Source organism: Balaenoptera borealis (genome assembly GCF_965194805.1).
Source record: "Balaenoptera borealis genome assembly, chromosome: 15".
Lineage (NCBI taxonomy): Eukaryota > Metazoa > Chordata > Mammalia > Artiodactyla > Balaenopteridae > Balaenoptera > Balaenoptera borealis.
This window is the reverse complement of record NC_138871.1, coordinates 12,261,866-12,280,078: the sequence shown is the minus strand read 5'-3', so window position 1 is coordinate 12,280,078 and position 18,213 is coordinate 12,261,866. Positions and strand designations below refer to the sequence as shown.

General features: G+C 41.6%; 1 pseudogene across 1 annotated transcript in view; it reads right to left on the bottom strand.

Moving 5' to 3' along the window:
- Positions 1 to 14,930: 14,930 nt before the first annotated feature.
- LOC309611758 overlaps positions 14,931 to 18,213 on the bottom strand; it is a 37,634-nt pseudogene continuing 34,351 nt past the window's right edge. The window contains exon 8 of the transcript XR_014249750.1: positions 14,931 to 17,316. The product of XR_014249750.1 is annotated as an uncharacterized misc_RNA (transcript). The remainder of the gene's footprint in view (positions 17,317 to 18,213) is intronic.

Below are 18,213 nucleotides of genomic sequence, written 5' to 3'. Positions count from 1 at the left end.
TAAAGTAATCCTCACAAAATGGACAACTGGCTTAAAAGCAACTCAATAAAGAAACTGTTGATTGAAAGTTCTACTAGAGTCTAGAAAACATGAATAATAGCAAGAATATATCATAGCTGATGCCTGAAAAAAATGTAAACCACTATTAGTGATTCTTTGAAATACAGACTGATTTACATTTACTATGGTTAACAATTAATCTTAACCAGAGTATATACTGTGTGTCAGATTATTAACTAATGATATTATGAGTTTATCGTGATTATCAAGACATGTAAAATTTTTACTTCACATTCATCTTACCCTTTAGATTCCTCTTTTGGAGTGCATAATATTTATAATAAACATGCATAGAATTAATAATTAATATTCTTTTATTGATAGGGTTGTATGAACTAAACTGTTTGGAATTCACATCTCTAGGCTATGGCTTGGCAGAAGGAATAGGAAGAGAGGCTACAAGAAGCATTTGGGATGTTGACTTAAGTGGACTTAACTAGATGGATGGTGGGACAAGATCAAGAAAGAATAAAAAGTGACTCGTAGGTTCACCCTGGAATGATGCTCAAGTAGGGGGGGACATGGTATATCTTGAGGCTATCTAGAGGGTGTCCAGAGGATGAGATGGTTTTGGAGTGATGAGAATGAGGTAGGCTACGGGTGGGCATCAGTGCATGGTGGTCTCTTAAGATGACCCACTGTGTTTTCAAACAGAAGAATCTCTGACTGCTTGATCCAGCCACCTAGAGCCCAGGCTGGATTTCGTTTTCATCCTCTAAGTAGAAGTCAGTGCTTTCAGTTTTGCCCCTCTCCTTGGTGAGAGTGACGGGCTGCCCCCCCATGGAGGAGGTAGCTATGAACCAGCCTGGGCAGGAGACTGACTGAAAGACAAAAGCGGAGCCCTCCTTGCTGCGGAAAAAGAGAAAGGGCTCCTGCCCTTTGACGTTCCCATATAGGTTCATGATATTTCCCTCCTGGGGGTAGGAAAGAGGCTTGTTGGAAAAGATTGCTGGGAGGAGGAAGCTAAACTAACTCAGCCCTGGGAGAGTCTCATTTCCCCAAAGGGAGGGACAGAGGCCAGGGACACAGGCAGATGAAAGGAGAACACCAGCTTTAAAAATAGGCAACCCACTGGTTCCCAGTAGCTTGGCCTCACCCCAGGATCCCATCACACAAGGTGTTTCTGATTCCTTAAGGCAGCATGTCTTCCTGAGAACGGGGGCAGGGAATTTTAAGTCTCTTTCATGGATGCACCCATCTGATGGTTCAGGCCAGTCTCACGAGATTCCCAACCTCCAGGTGGGTTTATACATTACAGCTTCCTTCATAAGCAGAGGATTCACTTCAAAACTACAAATCTTGCTTTCAGTACGGGGACCATAAGTATGTCATCCGCAAAATCTGATTAACAATCTCCCCTCTTGTCTCCACTGCCTTTGCTTAAAAGGAAGCATCCCAGCACCTAAGAGAATTCCTGGGAGGCAGTTAAAGAAGACTGAGAATAGAGAAACCACCATTCTTTGGCCTTTCTGAAACATTTTCATGGGTGTATTCTCTGGCTGGCAGAGGATACTCTGACATTAAAAAGAGTGTTACACCCATTCCAAAGGTCGCTTGTATTGATTTGGGAATCAGCCAGGTCAGCTGTCCTTCTTTACACTGAATATCCAGGATTGCAAACCTGTTACTTTTATTCAGTAACATATTAAATGAGATTGAAAGTTCATCTCATTGCACTTCTCTCATTAGCTGTAAAGCCACTCACCTTAAGCTGCAAAGTAGGCTGGCCCTGGATTTCTGTGCAGCAGAGACAGAGATTTTGTTCCTTGATTCCCAGGTAATATGGAGTACCTTTTCCTGTACTGTAAAAGTCCGTGCCTGTACATGCTATTAAGGAAAGAGTGACTGGAAACAGGGAAAATGGAAACAGATGTCAGGCCCCAAGCAGTGGAAAGGCCAGTCCTTCTGATGTGACACTCACTTACTCCCCCAGCCAGGGTATGCTAAGCAGCCAGGAGCCCCGCCACAGAAGGGTCCTCCAACTAGCCATGTGTCAGAGACCCTTCATTGTTGTCTGAAACCCATTTCCTTTTTCTTCCTCAATATCACAACTCCAGCTGTCACCAGGGTACATTACTTCCCCAAAATAAAAATAAATTTCCCACCACACTTACAGCTAACTTTGACCATATGCTTAAGTTGTGGCCCATGAGATAGGAGTGGAAGTGTTGTATGAGATTTCTAAGAATGTCCTTTAAAAGTAGTTGACTCGGCTGGGAGGAGCTTTTTTTCTTATACTCTGTGTCTTCATACTTAGATGATGGTGGAGGTGACCTTGAAGTTGGTAAAGCAGAACACTAGAATCCTTGGATTCTGGTGGCATGATGAAGCCACCATACTGGCCTTAACCTGCCTTCTCAGACTTCTTTTCCATGAGAAAGAAAGAAACTTCTACCTTATTTAAGTCCCAGTTTGGTGGATGTTCTGTCACTATCAGTTGAATTTAATTCCCAACTAATTTAGTAGGTGATTCCCAAGAGCCTGTGTGTTCTGCATCTATCCTTCTGGGCAAGGGGGAGGGAATTTATCCATTCAACATTCTTTATTGAGTGCTCATTCAAGACAAGACCCTGGAGATCTAGGTGAGAACAGGAGAGACATCGTCATTATTGCCACGGAAAATGAGACTAAACCATGTAAGCAGAGAAATGACCAGAACCACAGTGAAAGGCAACACCTGCTTTGGGGAATGTGGCCAGGGCCTGGGACAGTAGAAGACAGACCAAACTGAGAAATAGGAACCACGAAAAACCTCTCTGCTGAGATGAAGTTCAAACCAAGACCTTAAAGCTAAGAGGAAGCTAGTATATGAAGAAATGGGAATCCGGTGGTGGAGGGGGTTGGATGACAGCGTTGACAGGGAAAAGAAATGTAAAGATGCTTACGTGGAAAAGAGCTTGATAAGTTCAAGTCTCCAAAAGAAGACTGCTGTGCCTGAGATCTCCCCACTGCTCCCTTTCCCCCACCTCCCACCCCTAAAACACAAATAGATGGGAAGGATATTCTTCAATTAACATAGTAAGAAAGTCACTCTTGATGCTTTGTGATGGCTGGATAGGAGGCTACACAAGTGAAGTGGGAGGGAGGGCAGTGAGGAAGTGATACAGTGATCAAGGTGAAAGATGATATTATCTCATAAATAGGCATATTTTGCACATAGACTCATCAGTGTCTGCTGATGGATTAAATGGAAATTGAGGAAAAGGAGGAATAAAGATGTCTCCTGTATTTCTGGCTCCAGACTGGGTCCATGAACAGTTTGTGGAGTCAGATCCACAGTTCCACTTGGGATAGATGTAGTTAGAGATGTCTGAGAGGACATCAAAAGGACATGTGTAGGATTTTCAGAGGCGACGTCTGGGTTGGAAGCATGAATGCCAGAATGTAGAGGTAAAACATCAATCCAAGAGACCGGCTCTCAATCCCTTTAGAGGGGTGGTAGGATGATTGTAGGCTGAGGTCTGAAAATCTCCAACACCTGGAGATTTTATAGAGAAAGTGGAGTCAGAAAGGAGAATGCAAAAGAGGAGCCAGTGAACCACAGAGAATGTTCTTACCAAAGGAGAAGATGGAGAGTGTTCAAGAAAGAAAGAGTTATCAATTATGCTGACTGCTGCTGAGGAACCAGATATGAGGACAGAGAAGTGGGTCTGGTGGCCTTGGAAAGAGAAGCTGGAGAGGAGTGGGCAAAGAACAGTTCAGAATTTCTATTGTTTGATGTAAGCGTGAACAAGAGGGGAAATGGAGACAAGTTGTATAACCAACTCTTCCATGACTATGATTTTATGTAGAGCAGTATATAGATTGCCACATAGGAAAATAGAATGGTTGTAGAAATGAAATGTGCAAATCCAGAGGAGGTTTTTAGTATTAAGCTTGGAAATGTTATATTAGAGCATGTCTATCAGCAATAGAAAGAATCCAGTAGACAGACAAAGATGGGATATGCCAGGAAGAGAGGAATTAAATCAAACATTGAAGGAACAAACAAGAGAGGAAAGAAGCTGATTTGGATTAACTTTTTTTCATCTTTATTGAGGTATAATTGACATGTGATGGAGTGATGGGAGGAAGGAATATTCCCCCATTATTAGAAGAAAGGACAGCAAATTAGAAAAGTGTAGGTATGATAATGGAAAGATTTAGGAGTTTAAATCTGAGGACAGAGTTTGCGATGGTTAGAAGAGAGAAACTCCAAGGAGAAGGCCAGCTACTAATTGAAGGAATAATCCCTTCTTAACTAAGGACATTTTCTTTTGGTAAGGAGAGCTGCCACTCCATCACACCCTCATTTCTGGGTACGGGTTTCCTTTATGTGAGGGAACCATCTTGCCCTTTCTTGCCAGCCTTGGGGACACTGAGCTGGTCCCCAGTTCCCAGAAGCTGGTTTCCAGGCTCACACAAGCTCAGCCCCATCCCCAGTGGAGCTGATGTCCCTTTAAGAGGCAACGCAGTGGCTTTGATTGTCACTCACCAGGTTCCACATTGCTGCCAAAAGGAACTGCTATTAACCAATTTCCTTTTAGGACCCACACCATCTGCTGAGAATCACGAATAAGATGGTAACTAGGAAGTGACTGTACTGCCAGATGACAGAAAAGCACAAAATACACATGAGGTTATTATAAACTTCAGGACTCCTATTGCATCCTGGTAATAAAGGCTTTTGAATTCCTAGGGGGAGATTTACTGCTCTGACAAAGAGTAACTATAGGAGAAAGGGAAGGAAAATAAGGCAGGGGCTGGTTTGTGAATGAAAGCATCTGAAAGGAGCTCCAGGCATTCATAGTCCAAGAGATTTTCAATAGTCACCCTTTTTTCTAGGGTTATCAGTGACTTGTCTTTTTTCCTGACTGATAGTTTCTTGGTAGTAACAAAACCAAATATATTTAAATCAGTCATCAATATGTTATTTGTTTCTTCTTTACCCTCTTTACCAAAATCAATAAGCAGTTCTAAATGCGCATCATAAGAAAAGAGCTAAATAAGATTTTCAAATGCGGGTTTTGTGATCTGAGTATTTTAGCAAGAGCAAACACATTTACAACTTGAGCAAATGATAGTGGCCCTTGTCCCCTCTTTCTCTGGAGAGGGTAGATGGAAGTATTTCCAAGCTGGTTTGTGATTCACCACTTACCCTGGGGATTAATCTCCATGTTGGCTTCAGGGCTTTCTGTGAAGAGGACAAAGTAGATCAGATGGTGGACAGGTTGTGGTCCGCAGTGGGTCTTGTCGGGGAGGAGGGAACAAAAACATGTTATCCGTTTCTCTCCCCTCCCCCAGAATTCTGTGCAAAAAAAATTTTTGAGAAAGCTGCCCTGAGATCCTATCTTATCAATAGATGCACATTTGAGATAAAGGATGGGAAATCATGTTCCAGGGCCATAAAACCCCAGATGGAAGCTTCCATCACTGTCATGGCTGCAGTGGCCCTAGGATGCCCTCATCCGTCACATCTGGGATTGTTAGGAGGTTCCGGTGCATCAGCTCAACCACCTTCTAGTGTAGCGAGTCTCTGGATTCAGAGGAAGGAAGAAAGAATGTGTGCCTATCTCCCTTTAGCCCTCCATACAGCTGGCAAGCCACCAATTCTCCCGACTTCAAGCTTGAACATCCTAAATAATGGGCAGCTACCCTGTCTCTCTTACCCCCATCATCCTCCATCCCTCATCCAAAGAGACATCTCTAAGGGTCCTGTGCAAGGACATCCATGGGCGCCATGAGGTATTTTGACTATTAGGGGACATCCACCTCTGGGCTTATGGTTAGGATCCCAGGACAGTTTCCCAAGAAGACCACAAACTTCCCACAATGAGAACCAGTTGTTCACATCCCTCTTTGCCTCAGGATCTGCAGTGCCTGATTCTATAGTCATCCCCAGAAAGGAAGTAAGCAAACCACCACCTACACCGTTGGAAGCAGTCCCAGCTCCTCTGACACCCTGTGTCTTGGACCAAGGCCCAGAGAGGCTCCTCAAGGTTGGACACAGAGCAGTGAAAGAAGGTTCCCCACACATGGTTCTGAGGAGCAGGAGTTACCTTTGTCCAAAGAGATGCTCTTGTCCTCGAGTCCAATGTTCAAGCTCCACCTGCATCCAAGGGCCCAGTAAAGCTGTCCAGGACTCCCAGGACTTTAAATGAGCAAGGAAGGAGGGTTATTTCCTGGCTCTGGGTGTGCCCACTTTGGCAAGAAAGCTAGTCCGGAACAGAAGTCCTGTAAGCCTTCAGTGGGTGACTGGGAGGCAACACTGGTGTGGCCGGGCTGGGGTCCTGGAGAAACCAGAGCAGAGTAAATGCCAGGAAACACCAATGAGGAAATACAGAAAAGGCCAGGTGCTGAGTGAAGGAGAACTTCCTTCTGGACTGCTTGGAGGCAGAGGTGTGGCTCTCTTGATTCACTGACTTCTGTGAGCCATAGCCTCATTCACCTCTGATTTGGGGCAATTCATTGTCCTCCTTTCAGAGTTTTGCATAACCAATATGGAGAGCTCATTCTGTATCTGATAGAGATTTACCTGATTAATCTTTTCATCCTCACCACAACCCTTTAGGGGCCATTCATCTTTATTTGTTATGGAAGAAAACAGTCCCTGAGAGATGACAAAACTCACCCAAAGTCACATAGCTACTGAGAAATTTAGCTAAGTTAAAAGCCAAGTCTTGGGACTTCCCTGGTGGTCCAGTGGTTAGGACTCTGCACTGCCACTGCAGGGGGCACGGCTTAGATCCCTGGTCAGGAAATTAAGATCGTGTATGTAGCATGGCACAGCCAAAAAATAAAAATAAAAAGCCAAGTCTTTCTGCTCTTTTTTTTTTTTTCACACACACACACACTGTATTTTATTTTTACAAGAGATAAATAGACTGACACCAAGCATTGTAAATGGATGACCACAACAAAAGCAACAATGATTGCAATTACCAAACATGAAACACACTCATACTATGTCATAATATTGACATTCAGTCCAGTAATCCTCCACTGTAACAGCTCCTTTACTTTGCAGTGAAAATTGATTTGTGTATTCTTTGCTTCTGAGTTCTTGTGGGATTTTTTTTTTAATTCAAACAGAAAGTCACAAAAATTATAATCATCCTCATCAGTTCACTCAGTCCCATGTAATTAATTTTTTTTTCATCTTGATCTTTTGTTAGCACTTTTATGAGTTCATCAGTTTTTCATTAGAGTTCTGAAAATGCTTATTCATTCAGTTCAGCAGTACAGTTACCAGAAACCTGTACTTGTCAGAGTCTTTTCTATGAATTCCTTGAAGATGAAACCCTTTTATAGGAACATATTTGCAAAAGCATCAGAGTACACCCAGAACTGTCTGTAAATGACAAAAGACTTAAAAATGACCACGGTTAAAGATTTGATGAAAGTTCATAATAGTGCAATTGACAAGGAAATTTAGTTATTTCTAAGATATACATTTTAAAGTAATAACTAGAATTATGACTTATAACATTATACCAGAACATATAAGATTTTTAGAAATTTCATGTAATGTCTGAAACATTTATATTAACATACTTCCATACAGATAACCCAATGAAAGTTTAGTATTAGTTGTTTTGTTTGTTTGTTTTTTTACACTGCAGGTTCTTATTAGTCATCAATTTTATACATATCAGTGTATACATGTCAATCCCAATCGCCCAATTCAGCACACCACCATCCCCACCCCACCGCAGTTTTCCCCCCTTGGTGTCCATATGTCTGTTCTCTACATCTGTGTCTCAACTTCTGCCCTGCAAACCAGCTCATCGGTACCATTTTTCTAGGTTCCACATACATGCATTAATATACGATATTTGTTTTTCTCTTTCTGACTTACTTCACTCTGTATGACAGTCTCTAGATCCATCCACATCTCAACAAATGACTCAATTTCGTTCCTTTTTATGGCTGAGTAATATTCCATTGTATATATGTACCACTACTTCTTTATCCATTCGTCTGTCGATGGGCATTTAGGTTGCTTCCATGTCCTGGCTATTGTAAATAGAGCTGCAATGAACATTGGGGTGCATGTGTCTTTTTGAATTATGGTTTTCTCTGGGTATATGCCCAGAAGGGGGATTGGTGGATCATATGGTAAATCTATTTTTAGTTTTTTAAGGAACCTCCATACTGTTCTCCATAGTGGCTGTATCAATTTACATTCCCACCAACAGTGCAAGAGGGTTCCCTTTTCTCCACACCCTCTCCAGCATTTGTTCTTTGTAGATTTTCTGATGAAGCCCATGCTAACTGGTGTGAGTTGATACCTCATTGTAGTTTTGATTTGCATTTGTCTAATAATTAGTGATGTTGAGCATCTTCTCATGTGCTTCTTGGCCATCTCTATGTCTTCTTTGGAGAAATGTCTATTTAGGTCTTCTGCTCATTTTTGGATTGGGTTGTTTGTTTTTTTAATATTGAGCTGCATGAGCTGTTTATATATTTTGGAGGTTAATCCTTTGTCCGTTGATTCGTTTGCAAATATTTTCTCCCATTCTGAGGGTTGTCTTTTCATCTTGTTTATGGTTTCCTTTGTTGTGCAAAAGCTTTGAAGTTTCATTAGATCCCATTTGTTTATTTTTGTTTTTATTTCCATTACTCTAGGAGGTGGATCAAAAAAGATCTTGCTGTGATTTATGTCAAAGAGTGTTCCTCCTATGTTTTCCTCTAAGAGTTTTATAGAGTCCGGTCTTACATTTAGCTCTCTAATCCATTTTGAGTTTATTTTTTGTGTATGGTGTTAGGGAGTGTTCTAATTTCATTCTTTTACATGTAGCTGTCCAGTTTTCCCAGCACCACTTATTGAAGAGACTGTCTTTTCTCCATTGTATATCTTTGCCTCCTTTGTCATAGATTAGTTGACCACAGGTGCGTGGGTTTATCTCTGGGCTTTCTATCTTGTTCCATTGATCTATGTTTCTGTTTTTGTGCCAGTACCATATTGTCTTGATTACTGTAGCTTTCTAGTATAGTCTGAAGTCAGGGAGTCTGATTCCTCCAGCTCTGTTTTTTTCCCTCAAGACTGCTTTGGCTATTCGGGGTCTTTTGTGTCTCCATACAAATTTTAAGATGATTTGTTCTAGTTCCGCAAAAAATGCCATTGGTAATTTGATAGGGATTGCATTGAATCTGTAGATTGCTTTGGGTAGTATAGTCATTTTCACAATATTGATTCTTCCAATCCAAGAACATGATATATCTCTCCACCTGTTGGTATCATCTTTAATGTCTTTCATCAGTGTCTTATAGTTTTCTGCATACAGGTCTTTTGTCTCCCTAGGTAGGTTTATTCCTATGTATTTTATTCTTTTTGTTGCAATGGTAAATGGGAGTGTTTCCATAATTTCTCTTTCAGATTTTTCATCATTAGTGTATAGGAATGCAACAGATTTCTGTGCATTAATTTTGTATCCTGCAACTTTACCAAATTCATTGATTAGCTCTAGTAGTTTTCTGGTGGCATCTTTAGCATTCCCTATGTATAATATCATGTCATCTGCAAGCAGTGACAGTTTTACTTCTTCTTTTCCAATTTGTATTCCTTTTATTTCTTTTTCTTCTCTGATTGCCATGGCTAGGACTTCCAAAACTATGTTGAATAATAGTGGTGAGAGTGGACATCCTTGTCTCTTTCCTGATCTTAGAGGAAATGCTTCCAGTTTTTATGTTGAGGTAGGTTTATTATGTTGAGGTAGGTTCCCTCTATGCCCACTTTCTGGAGGGTTTTTTATCATAAATGGGTGTTGAATTTTGTTAAAAGCTTTTTCTGCGTCTATTGAGATGATCATATGGTTTTTATTCTTCAATTTGTTAATATGGTGTATCACATTGATTGATTTGTGTATATTGAAGAATCCTTGCATCCCTGGGATAAATCCCACTTGATTGTGGTGTATGATCCTTTTAATGTGTTGTTGGATTCTGTTTGCTAGTATTTTGTTGAGGATTTTTGCATCTATATTCATCAGTGATATTGCTCTGTAATTTTCTTTTCTTGTAGTATCTTTGTCTGGTTTTGGTATCAGGGTGATGGTGGCCTCATAGAATGAGTTTGGGAGTGTTCCTTCCTCTGCAATTTTTTGGAAGAGTTTGAGAAGGATGGGTGTTAGCTCTTCTCTAAATGTTTGATAGAATTCACCTGTGTAGCCATCTGGTCCTGGACTTTTGTTTGTTGGAAGATTTTTAATCACACTTTCAATTTCATTACTTGTGATTGGCCTGTTCATATTTTCTATTTCTTCCTGGTTCAGTCTTGGAAGGTTATACCTTTCTAAGAATTTGTCCCTTTCTTCCAGGTTGTCCATTTTATTGGCATAGAGTTGCTTGTAGTAGTCTCTCAGGATGCTTTGTATTTCTGCGGTGTCTGTTGTAACTTCTCCTTTTTCATTTCTAATTTTATTGATTTGAGTCCTCTCCCTCTTTTTCTTGATGAGTCTGGCTAATGGCTTATCAATTTTGTTTATCTTCTGAAAGAACCAGCTTTTAGTTTTATTGATCTTTGTTATTGTTTTCTTTGTTTCTATTTCATTTATTTCCACTCTGATCTTTACGATTTCTTTCCTTCTGCTAACTTTGGGTTTTGTTTGTTCTTCTTTCTCTAGTTCCTTTAGGTGTAAGGTTAGATTGTTTACTTGAGATTTTTCTTGTTTCTTTAGGTAGCCTTGTATAGCTATAAACTTCCCTGTTAGAACTGCTTTTGCTGCATCCCATAGGTTTTGGATCGTCGTGTTTTCATTATCATTTTTCTCTAGGTATTTTTTGATTTCCTCTTTGATTTTTTCAGTGATCTCTTGGTTATTTAGTAACGTATTGTTTAGCCTCCATGTGTTTGTGTTTTTTATGTTTTTTTCCTGTAATTCATTTCTAATCTCATAGCGTTGTGGTCAGAAAAGATGCTTGATATGATTTCAATTTTCTTAAATTTACTGAGGCTTGATTTGTGACCCAAGATGTGATCTATCCTGGAGAATGTTCCGTGCGCACTTGAGAAGAAAATGTAATCTGCTGTTTTTGTATGGAATGTCCTATAAATATCAATTAAATCTATCTGGTCTATTGTGTCATTTAAAGCTTCTCTCTCCTTATTTATTTTCATTTTGGATGATCTGTCCATTGGTGTAAGTGAGGCGTTAAAATCCCCCACTATTATTGTGTTACTGTCGATTTCCTCTTTTATAACTGTTAGCAGTTGCCTTATGTATTGAGGTGCTCCTATGTTGGGTGCATATATATTTATAATTGTTATATCTTCTTCTTGGATTGATCCCTTGATCATTATGTAGTGTCCTTCCTTGTCTCTTGTAACATTCTTTATTTTCAAGTCTATTTTATCTGATATGAGTATAGCTACTCCAGCTTTCTTTAGATTTCCATTTGCATGGAATATCTTTTTCCATCCCCTCACTTTCAGTCTGTATGTGTCCCTAGGTCTCAAGTGGGTCTCTTGTAGACAGCATATATATGGGTCTTGTTTTTGCATCCATTCAGCAAGCCTGTGTCTTTTGGTTGGAGCATTTAATCCATTCACGTTTAAGGTAATTATCGATATGTATGTTCCTCTGATCATTTCCTTAATTGTTTTGGGTTTGTTTTTGTAGGTCCTTTTCTTCTCTTGTGTTTCCCACTTAGAGAAGTTCCTTTAGCATTTGTTGTAGAGCTGGTTTGGTGGTGCTGCATTCTCTTAGCTTTTGCTTGTCTGTAAAGCTTTTGATTTCTCCATCGAATCTGAATGAGATCCTTGCCGGGTAGAGTAATCTTGGTTGTAGGTTCTTCCCTTTCATCACTTTAAGTATATCATGCCCCTCCCTTCTGGCTTGTAGAGTTTCTGCTGAGAAATCAGCTGTTAACCTTATGGGAGTTCCCTTGTATGTTATTTGTCATTTTTCCCTTGCTGCTTTCAATAATTTTTCTTTGTCTTTAAATTTTGCCAATTTGATTACTATGTGTCTCAGCGTGTTTCTCCTTGGGTTTATCCTGTATGGGACTCACTGTGCTTCCTGGACTTGAGTGGCTATTTCCTTTCCCATGTTAGGGAAGTGTTTGACTATAATCTCTGCAAATATTTTCTCTGGCCCTTTCTCTCTCTCTTCTCCTTCTGAGACCCCTATAATGAGAATGTTGTTGTTTTTAATGTTGTCCCAGAGGTCTCTTAGGCTGTCTTCATTTCTTTTCATTCTTTTTTCTTTAGTCTGTTCCACAGCAGTGAATTCCACCATTCTGTCTTCCAGGTCACTTATCCGTTCTTCTGCCTCAGTTATTCTGCTATTGATTCCTTCTAGTGTAGTTTTCATTTCAGTTATTTTGTTGTTCATCTCTGTTTGTTTGTTCTTTAATTCTTCTAGGTCTTTGTTAAACATTTCTTGCATCTTCTCGATCTTTGCCTCCATTCTTATTCCGAGGTCCTGGATCATCTTCATTATCAGTATTCTGAATTCTTTTTCTGGAAGGTTGTCTAGCTCCACTTTATTTAGTTGTTTTTCTGGGGTTTTATCTTGTTCCTTCATCTGCTATATAGCCCTCTGCGTTTTCATCTTGTTTGTCTTTCTGTGAATGTGGTTTTTGTTCCACAGGCTGCAGGATTATAGTTTTTCTTGCTTCTGCTGTCTGCCCTCTGGTGGTTGAGGCTATCTAAGAGGCTTGATGGGAGGCTCTGGTGGTGGGTAGAGCTGACTGTTGCTGTGGTGGTCAGAGCTCAGTAAAACTTTAATCCACTTGACTTTTGACGGGTGGGGCTGGGTTCCCTCCCTGTTGGTTGTTTGGCCTGAGGCGACCCAACACTGGAGCCTACCTGGGCTCTTTGGTGGGGCTAATAACAGACTCTGGGAGGGCTCACGCCAAGGAGTACTTCCCAGAACTTCTGCTGCCAGTGTCCTTGTCCCCAAGGTGAGCCACAGTCACCCCCCGCCCCGCCTCTGCAGGAGACCTTCCAACACTAGCAGGTAGGTCTGGTTCAGTCTCCCCTGGGGTCACTGCTCCTTCCCCTGGGTCCCGATGCGCACACTATTTTGTGTGCGCCCTCCAAGAGTGGGGTCTCTGTTTCCCCCAGTCCTGTCGAAGTCATGCAATCAATTCCCACCAGGCTTCAACATCTGATTCTCTAGGAATTCCTCCTCCCGTTGCTGGACCCCCAGGTTGGGAAGCCTGACGTGGGGCTCAGAACCTTCACTCCAGTGGGTGGACTTCTGTGGTATAAGTGTTCGCCAGTCTGTGAGTCACCCACCCACCAGTTATGGGATTTGATTTTACTCTGATTGCGCCCCTCCTACAGTCTCATTGTGGCTTCTCCTTTGTCTTTGGATGTGGGGTATCTTTTTTGGTGAGTTCCAGTGTCTTCCTGTCGATGATTGTCCAGCAGCTAGTTGTGATTCTGGTGTTCTCGCAAGAGGGAGTTAGAGCACGTCCTTCTACTCCACCATCTTGGTTCCTCCAGTCTTTCTGTTCTTAACCACTATGTGATATGTTTCCTTTGGGCCATGGTCTCCTGCACCTTGTGTTAACTGAAGCACATAGGAGGCCTTGTGCTCAGTGGTGGATATTAAAAACTGCACTGTGTCCAAGGAGACTCACATAGTAGGTGGAAACTTGGAGATCTTCTGGCTTCCTATCTCTGCATTAGGAATCAGACTCAGCCTCAACATTGGTGGTGAAAGGGAATCATTACCCTTGAAACCCATATTGTTGTTCAGGCCTAAATGTTAAGAAAAGAAAAAAGAAAATCTACTCATTCTATGCCAAAATTTGCTTCCATGTAACTCACAACCACTGATCAGGGTTCTGTCCTCTGAAATCCACCACCGACTCTCTCCCTGGGAGTATTGCAATAACCCCTAACTGGTCTCCCTGGTTCTGTTCTTACCTCCTTAGTGTTAAACTTCCACCCAGCAGTGAGCAAGATCAAAGATGTCGATGTTGTCCCTTCATACCCCTGCTCAGAACTCTTCAGTGGCTTCGCATCACACCCAGAAGCTCTCACCATGGCTTACACAAGCACACATAACCTTGCCCTTGCTTGTCTCTCCACACGCCTTCTATCCCTGCCCTTCCAACCCTCCTTGCTCTAACTGCACTGGCGTCTTGCTGATTCTCCCACCAGATAGCTCATCCTCACAGTGAGCCTCTCCTGTTTCCCTGCAGGAGTGGGTTTCCCCAGATCATTATGGGGTTCACCCCCTCACTTCTATGCATTTGCAAGAAAAACAATCTCTAAATGATGTCTTCCCTGACTGCCCTATCTCAAAGAGCCCCCTCACTCATGCTCTGATTTCTAATTCTTCTCTATTATTTTCTTTATAAAATATATGTCTCCATGGCCATGGATATTTATTTGTGTATGTACATATGTATGTATGCATTGTCCTCACCACCAAAAAGCCAGCTCCATGGGGCCAAGGAACTTGTGTGTCTTGTTAACTATATCCTTAATGTCTGGAATAGTGTCTAGTCCATTATTGGGATTAATAAAAATTTGTTAAATAAACAAAGGAATGAATGGAGTATTCTATGAATAAGAGGAGGACTGGGAAGAGAGAAAGGGAGAGAGCTGCCTTGTAGGAACATCACTTGAGATGAGGGGCAAGTTCCTGTCCCCCTCATGGAGAAGGGTCAGGGGCGGCTCTCCTGTCCCATATCAGGAATGCAGTGCCCCAGGAGAATCTTTCAAACAGGTAGAGGAGACTGGGAGCTTCACCTTCAGCTGGATGATCGATATACCTAGAGACATTCGGGCTCACCCTGGCTCCTCAGCCAGGACAGGGTGTTTAGGGAGGGAGTTCTTAGGGAGCCTGACATGGGTTCCAACCTTGCACCCAGGAGACCATAGACCCAGTTGGTCCAAGAGCATCCAGTTTATGCCCATCATCCCAGTGTGATTCTTTTTTTTCTTTTTTTCTTTTCTTTTTTCTTTTCTTTTTTTTGGGGGGGCTGTGCCTCGAGGCTTGTGGGATCTTAGTTCCCCTCAACCAGGGCTCAAACCCAAGCCCCGGAAGTGAAAGCACCAAGTCCTAACCAATGGACCTCTAGGGAATTTCCTCAGTGTGATTCTTAATAGAGCTCCTTTTAGTCTCTTAAGAGTCTTGGTCACCTCACAGCTCTAGGGAAATTACCTACATAAGGAAAGGCAGAGGAGAAACAGGTCTACCTTTTCGTAGGAACCATGAGAAATGGAAAGCTCAGGGATTGCTGTGATATCTATCACCAGGAATAAATCTAATCTCTGACACTGATGTGGCCACTCAAATGCTGAAAGGCAGAAGGTGTTAGGATGGGATGAGGAGGTTGGGGCAATGCCTGCGGGGCCCAGGTAGTCATCAATGTGTTTGGAAAAATAGTATCTCCACATCTTTCTCCAAATCTTGGGACAAGTAAAAATATAATGGAAAGTAAAAAAATCACAACAAGGGAAATCATCATATAATGGAGAATGAAGTTTACCGACATGATGTGGGAAGAAACTTTATTTCATAAAAAGGTAGAAGAAGAGATAAACCTTTGTAATAAATATGCTCTAGATGAATGGGAGCCATGTCAGATTATGGCTTGTGAGTTCATGGAAAAAACCCACAGAAGACTCTCAGAAACCATTGCCAGGATGGGATGGGGGAACTTTCCAATTAGCTGTGCACTAGCATTATGCACTGAAATATGAAGTATGATTTCTATTAATGATGCTTTTTTTGTACCACCCACCCCAGTAGTGAAGCCAGGGGAAACCTGAGTTTAGGAAGATACCACATTCCCCAACTATCCTACTGGGTTCTTAGAAATGGGAGACTTCATGGGAACCTGCTTTACAAATGATAGAACTCCTTATGAATGCAAGGAATCAATATTATGATCGTGATATCTCATTAAAGTCATTCCATTCATAACAGAGCAACTGATAGACAAAATTTTTATTTCACAAATTTAACTCTCCATGAGATCTAGTGATAATGCTTTAGGTGAAAGTTTCATAAACACCACTAGTTCTTCATTCAAACCAGCAGAATATATAACTTCACTGAGACACAAGCCACACCCAGGAGGGGCTCAGCTTTCTTTTATAAATTTATTTGTTGATTTTTTAATTTGTGGCTGCTTTGGGTCTTCGTTGTTGCATGCAGGCTTTCTCTAGTTGCTGCGAGAGGGACTATTATTCATTGCAGTGGCTTCTCTTATTGCAGAGCACGGGCTCTAGGTGCACGGGCTTCAATTGTTGTGGCACACGGGCTCAGTAGTTGTGGCTCGAGGACTCTAGAGTGCAGGCTCAGTAGTTGTGGTGCACGGACTTAGTTGCTCCATGGCATGTGGGATCTTCCCGGACCAGGGCTCAAACCCGTGTCCCCTGCATTGGCTGGTGGATTCTTAACCACTGCGCCACCAGGGAAGTCCCTAAGCTTTCTTTTTGGTCTTTTCTTTTATGGAATTTCTATGTCTGCTTCTTCCCACCAGGATTCAAAAGATCTTGATACAATGTCACAGAGAAATGTATCTGAAAATCTAGAGATCCGGACTCCAAATGAAAGAATCATCACCTTCATTTATTATTTGAAGCATAATTAGCAAGGATGTTAAGTAGAGTTTTCTTTATTATTTTTGTCAAGGTGTCTTAATTTAGCTACATGGCAATAGCAAAGACCCTCAGTTTCCCTGGACTGTTTTCCATGTGGCCCCTGGGAGAGCACATATAGCTCGGCCCAACATTGCATGGATGTTAGGTCATTGCATGGATGTATGGAGGGCAGTAAGGTACCCTTGGGTGAAAAGCCCAACCACAGATGTGTCCTTCCTTCTAGACTAAGAATTGACTGCTTATTCCCCTTTTAACCTGGTGTGTACTTTCAGAAATTGGACATAATTCTGGCAACTCTGCCTTCCCTTGTTGAATGGTTGGTATGACAACGTTCATCTCAGAAGCACTATTATTTTTCTTTCTTTCTTTTTTAATTAAAGGATAGTTGATTTATAGTGCTGTGTTTCAGAAGCACTTCGAAAGCTAGAATGGAAGAAACCAAGACAAGATTCTCTGCCTGGAGAACCACCCGCAACCTTAGACCAACCTTAAGCCTGAAGTACAGTGAACCAAAAGTTAGTGGTGTAGGCTTTCCCCAGTTCTTGGGTAACAATGAGAGGACAGCCTCCATTGGAGCAGGAAGCAATGAACCAACCAGGAAAGGCTACAGACTCAAAGGTGGAGGTACTGCTGCTCTGGTCATGGTAGAAGGGAAAGGGCTTCACAGGCTCAGTTCGGTGGTACAGATCCATTATGTTCTGTTCCTGAAGGGCGAGGAGGAAGCGCCAGGGAGAAACATAACTGTTAAGAGTTGTTCCACATTCTTTACACACTAACAGTTCCTATACAAGATGATAGTCTCCTCCATTCATTAAAACAGGCCTGGGAACCTCCATTTCATATTATACCATTAAAAATTATGAGCCTCAGATACTTTACAGATGTGAAGTTTATGAGTGAAACCTTAGACCACCAATTTCAGTGGTTCTTACTGCGAACCTTTGAAGGAAAACAGTGTTGACATCAGAGTTTTTGAGAATACAAAGCACAGGTTTAGTCATTACCTGTTGCTTAGAAATGGAGAAAGCCAAGGAATATTTACATAACAGTTACCATGAATTTTGAATTCAAACAGAATTGTTTAAGGTCAGGTGTCTCCAACCTCAGAACTATTGACATTCTGGGTGGGATAATCCTTTGCTGTCAGGGGCTGTCTTGTGTACGGAGGGACGGTGGGACGTATAGCAGCATCCCTGGCCTCTACCCACCAGAGATCAGTAGCATATCACCCAGCCCCCAGTTGTGGCAACCAAAAATATCTCCAGACACTGACAAATTTCTGGGGAGCAAAATTGCCCCTTGTTGAAAACCACTGCTTTATATCCTGTCATCAAATTGAGTGTCTGCCTATGCTTGTTTGCTGAAAAAGGTCAAGAGATTTCCTAAAGCACACAGAAGTCTGGTTTGTGATCTTCCTATAACCTAAAATATTTCTTAAATAATGGAGAATAGCAATTACTAAAATGTTTGTTACAGAGAATTAAGTTTGTTCGCTTAAAGTTGAAAACTATCTCTTGTCAAAAAGATGTTTTAATTGGCTCATCCACCTAGTGATAATCAACTGCTGAAACCATCAGAGCTGATTTTACCCACACATCTAC